The following is a 6,000-nucleotide window of genomic DNA, read 5'->3' as shown; positions in this document are numbered from 1 at the left end:
AAGCCCTTGCTAGGGCCTTCCATTGACCAATCAGAAGTGAGATGTCGGTTTAACCATGTCTGCCTCAGGGCCTACTGTGTGCAGACCAGGCCGGAGAGTGCATGTGGAGGAACCAAGGAAAGTACCATCCACCTTCTTGCTTTATAAATAGGAACGAGCATCTAAGACGTGAAATTTATCCAAGATCGCAACAAAAAGAGCAGTTTGGTAGAGTCGACACTCACTGGTTTCCTTGTGGGAAGACCTAGGTCCTTGTCCCCACCAGGCCACTAACAGGGCCTTAATTTCCATACTAGTTAATGGGGGTGGCCTAAAGCAATGGCCTTCAAACTGGCCTTCACTTACTTCTGGGTAGATATGAGATACTTAAAAAAAAAAAGCCTTTGTTAGTGTGTGTATTATAGAAAACAGAGTTTCATAATGATTTTATTTTAAAGATTTATTTATTTTATGTAGTGTGAGTACATTGTTGCTGTCTTCAGACACACCAGAAGAGGGCATTGGATCCCATTACAGATGGTTGTGAGCCACCATGTAGTTGCTGGGAACTGAACTCAGGACCTCTGGAAGAGCAGTCGGTGCTCTTAACCGCTGAGCCATCTCTCCAGCCCGATAATGATGTTTTTGTGTAAGCTTGCCATGGACTTTGATTGTATTTATTCTCCATTGTCCCCCCTCCTCCCCCTCCTCCTCTCAGGTAGTCCCCCTCCTATATTACGTCCTATTTAGTCTTCACACGTGCACACATGCCCACACATGCCCACACAGAGAGAGCCACGCACAGCACTCAGGTTCCACAGAGGAGAGAGCAGGTGTAGCATTTCTCTTTCTTGGCCTGGAACATCTCACTAACATGGCTCTCTCGAGTTCTATTCATTGTCCTGTAAACGATATGATTTCTTTCCTTCCTGTGGCTGGATCAAACTCCATTGTGTGTAGATACAGCACACTTTATCCACTCATCTGATGCATACGTATTGATGCGGCGTCTGAGGGTGTGTGAGGATGGGTTTATTTTAAGTGGCCTTTCAGACACAGCTTCTTCACCTGTGTTCCCTTTTTAGAACCAGTGTGCTTTTTCTCCTTTCAAGATGGCCCTTCTCCCACATGACCAAAGGAAGCTTGCTTCTCATTCATTTTCTATATTCTGGGGTATGACATTTTGGTGGCACCAACTGATAATGTTTGGAAAACGCATAGCCTTTTGGATTACTGTGACAGCACATGGGGGGTGGGGTGGAGTTGGGGAGGTTCTAAGAATTATTGAGAAGAGCTGTGGTCACTTATGGGGGATGCACACTGTACACAGTTGTTCTGAGAAGACTGTGAGTTTCATAATGGATTGCTTCACATTTGGACTTGAGAGTGGGTCACGGTCCACCCAGGAGGAAAGACGATCCTGGTCTGCTTCAGATGAGCAATGGCACACTTCTAGGAACTGGTTATACGGCATACTGGGCTGACAGGCACACCACTGGTAATAATACACAATTATCTCAAACTTTTATGTGTGTGCCTTTGTTCTTGGACACAGTCTGTGTCTTCACACGTGAGTCAGTTCACAAAAGGTAGATAGAGTCAGAAACTTCCAGGGCCAGGTGCAACTTCCCTTTGAATATGTCAAAACTAGGACCAGAGCGCGTCCCTGCTGCACTGGGGGAGCCTAGGACCAGAGTGCATCCTTGCTGCACTGTGGAGGGCCTTAAGGTCTCTCCCACTCTACTGTGTACCTAGAGAGCCGAGCACCCTCCACGATGCCAGTGCTAAGGTTCGTAGCTTCCAAGTTACATTTGATTCCCAATGGTGGCCTTGCCTTCTTTATGGTTTTCCAAATAGTTTCTCCAATTCTTGAAAAATGCTGCTACCATTTTGATTAAAATAATGTGTTTTGTAAAAGTCAACAAGAAACCCCATATTTTACCATGCAATAATAATTATTGACTGTCTCTGTGTGCATGTGTGTGGTGTGTGTGTGTGTGTGTGTGTGTGTGTGTGTGTGTCTGTGAGGAGATCTCCTTACACACCAGGGATCTCCTCCTCCTCCTTCTCTTCTTCTTCCTCCTCCTCCTCCTTCACACAAATACTTACTTCTGTTTTCTAGTTTTTGAAAGGTAACAAATAAGAACAAACTGTACCTCTTATCGCAGTTACATGAATTCCATAATTATGGATTTTTATTTAGTCTAGACAGAGAGATTAGATCTGGCTGCCTAAGAGTCTAAGAGGTTTCTTGCTTACTCCTCAAAGATGATATCTGAGTGTAGAGTGTGTATTCAGATGCAATTATCTTCTCTCTTTTGCTATCAGCAGCTCCCGTAGCATTGAGAGATGGTAAGAAAATACATTTCAGAATCTAAATGTTGAAATACTCAGGTCTTTCGATTTTAAGTACAAAGTTCTGTTGTGTTAAAATTCTCTCTACAAAGAACCTGGCTAAAAACCTTTAAGCATCAGTTGTTCAGGTGGGACGATGCATGCCACCAAGGTCCAAGACTTATTGGTAGACACAGAATCTCAAGTCTGCAAGGGAGGGGGCGAAGGTCAGTCTGGTTTTTATCTTAACATAAATACGAAGATGATCTGACCACTAGGGAGAAATGCAGGGACCAATGGGAAAAAGAACAGGACCCCGTTAGGATGAACAATTTTAACAAATTATCTAATAAAGGAAAAAGCCCTTTTCATGTAGAAAAAAGGATGGAGGTGGCGGCAACCTGCCGTGTCATTCAATAGTACACTGTGATCTGTGTGCTGCATATCTACACATCTTAGATAGGTCCCTAACTGCCCCATTAGAGTCTCATATCATCTCCCATTTCCCTCTCTCCTGAGCAATGCTTTGGTAAGCATCTTGGGCATCTTTCTTTTAAGGTTCTGCAAATATCCCTTTGAAGTCATGTAATTTGCCATTTTGGGTCATTTTGGTACTCCGTGAGGATCTAATGGCTGTTATAAGCACCTCTTTCATGTACATCGTCACAAACCTTAGTGGGATTCATTGACATTCCCCATCCCCAGAGCTCATTCTTGGACCTGCTAAGGATCCATGAACCCTAAATTAAGAGCCTGTCCTTTAGGGTGAATCCCAAAACATGTGAAATGCTAATCGCCATTAAGCTAACTAGCATTAGTCGCTCACTTGTGCAAAGCAGCAACACTACGTTCCTCTGGTCACTCAGTCACTGTGCCATCCTCCACGTTCTGGCCAATTCTAAGGGCTTAATGATAAATATTAAATAATCAGATTATATAAACTTTGATTATCACTATCCAGAGGCTCAAAAGATGTGGGACACCAAACATTGCCTTATAGCCTTTAAGGAAGTTTTATAAGTCAGTATGACTTATTAGGTAAGGTGTTTCATAAGGTTAAAAAAGAGGGGGAGGGTTAAGTATCTGACTCCACCTCACCTACTAATTCAACAGATGCTGAGTAACAGCTGCGAGTCAGGCACTAGGAGCTCGAGCTGCACAGAAGAGCCAGAGGCCTCTCCCCGATTGCTAGGAACTCAAGGAGGGACTCGCTGTCCAGAGGAGGTAGGGACACAAAGAAATCACTGTCAGCAGGTAGCGATCACAGGCCGCTGGAAACAGTATTGATAACAGAGAAACAGGAAACAGCAAGGGATTCAGGGGTGAGGTGGGGGCTGCAGGTGAGGTGGGAGGTGTGGGTGAGGTGCATGGCCACACCATCCCTGAGGTAACTTAGTACATCAGCCCCTTACACGGCCATCCATCCCCCACTTACTTCAATCTTCTCTCCTCTCCACACTGTTCATTTTCTAGGAAGTCCTAAGACTAACTTGAAACTCAAGTTTTCTGGGATAGTTTAAAGGAATCTAGGAAGCTAATGCTCACCAGAAACCAACCAACCAACCAACCAACCAACCAATCAACCAACCTACCAACCAACCAACCAACCAACCAAATACACCCGATCAAAAGAAAAGGCCCTCAGAATACATGGGGCCACAGGCTGTTTGGTGATACTCAATTGTGCAGGGTTAGAACCAAAACACCTCAGTGATGAGTCACTCCAGCGACAGGTCACGTTTCCATATGTAAATAAGCAGATGAACTGGTGTTCAGAAGTCTGTGTGTGTGTCAGAAATGTATGTATGTCAGAAGTGTGTGTGAGTGCACGATTACTGTAATCATAAGGAAATAGATTATCTCAGAAACTTGCTATTGTGTCTGTTTCTATTATCATTATTATTATGTGTATGTGTGTGTTAATCTACAGTGTTTGGCTCAGCCTAGCCCAAGAGTTCAGTGTTTTTAGATCAGTCATTTCTTTCACCTGGGCCACAGTCCAAGGGTCTCCTCAGTAGCTTGTCCCCCTTTTGAAGTAGGTGAGTTTGCCCCCTGTGTCTTCCATCTGCTCCGTTGTCTCTCTCATCTTCCACCTGCTCTGCATTCTACTCTTTCCTCCCTGCCTGTCTCCCAAGCGTGTGTCTGAACTTTTCCCGTCTGCGTTGCTACCGACTGACTGGGGACCTTTTTCTAGAACTCTGCATTTCTCCATATTTATGATCATCTTTGATGTCCACCTTCCTGCCTTGCTGACCCAGGTTCCTGGGACCCTCCACAAGACCACCGTTTAGCTAAGTTTTCCTCTTGTATCTGGGAAGAGGAAGATAAGAGTGTCTTACTTCTTCAGGGCAGTGCTCACAAAAGCTTCCCGTCCTCTTGATTTGCCTAGGATTCTGGTGCAATCTTCCCCAGGAAAGATTGACTTGTTTTTTTTTTTTAAAGAGAAAAATATGCAGAGTATGTGCCCTTTTAAAAATGAAAGTAGGTTTGATAATATCAAATATCATTGAATACACATATTAATTCTCAATAACTCCAGAGGCATCCAAAGCCAAAGGGCTCAAGCTGTCAAGGGCGGGCTCAGTGGTTCTTAAACGGTACAAAGAGCGGCTGGATTGTCTGCCAGCATCCCTGGGAGTCTTCTGTAATAGGTGCTCAGTTTTTCTAGGACTGCTTCTGGATACAAAAGAATCCACTTCAAAAGCATATGTGTGTGTGTGTGTGTGTGTGTGTGTGTGTGTGTTTCAAGACAGGGTTTCTCTGTGTAGCCCTGGCTGTCCTGGAACTCATTTTGTAGACCAGGCTGGCCTCGAACTCACGGAGATTCTTCACCCTCTGCCTCCTGAGTGCTAGGATAAAAGGGACAGGCCACTGCCACCTGGCTCCCTTAACGTTTTTATATCTCACTGAAGCATCAGGGCTTTTAAGTTTGGTTTACGTCGACAGGCAGGGATCACAGTTTTAAAGGGTTGAAAAGTGTCTTATGTCTTTCTACTCAGCGTGTCCTTAGTTTTCTCTTTAGTAAGGGGGGAATGGGAGTAGGTCGTCATGAAGGGGACAGATGCACACAATGAGACTGTGTGCTTTGTGTACTGGCTATTAAAATTCAGGCAGACAGATTCGGGAGCCTGCATGCTCGCCCACTCTACTAGAGCGTCTTGGGCGTGAGAGAGCCTGGGAGAACCAGGTTGTGGGTAAGAAGAATTTCTTTTACCCGGCATAGTAAATGGATGCTTTCTAGTAGCTTTAGGTCCGTGTAGTCCCCTGAAGCGTCCCTTACCTCCATGATTGCTGTTTGAATCAACTTCTTCCTTTCGCTGATTTTAGACGTCTAGCTTCAGGAAAAGGCACCAGATAAGGAAAGCTGAGGTGTTCAAAAAGGAAAGGGTTCCATTCCTTACTACCTTGTGACCCTGAGTAACTCTATTTTTCTCTAAGAACCAGCTCCGGGTTTTGTTGATTCTTTGTATAGTTCTTTTTGTTTCTGTTTGGTTTGATTATTTCCTGCCGTCTACTCCTCTTGGGTGTATTTGCTTCTTTTTGTTCTAGGGCTTTCAGGTGTGCTGTCAAGCTGCTAGTGTAAGCTCTCTTCAGTTTCTTTTTGGAGGCACTCAGAGCTATGAGTTTTCCTCTTACCACTGCTTTCATTGTGTCCCATAAGTTTTGGTATGATGTGTCTTCATTTTC

This window comes from Mus caroli, unplaced genomic scaffold (genome assembly GCF_978045245.1).
Source record: "Mus caroli unplaced genomic scaffold, Mus_caroli_1 scaffold_9, whole genome shotgun sequence".
In the NCBI taxonomy this organism is placed as follows: domain Eukaryota; kingdom Metazoa; phylum Chordata; class Mammalia; order Rodentia; family Muridae; genus Mus; species Mus caroli.
The sequence above is the reverse complement of the archived record's forward strand: the minus strand, read 5'-3'. Positions refer to the sequence as shown.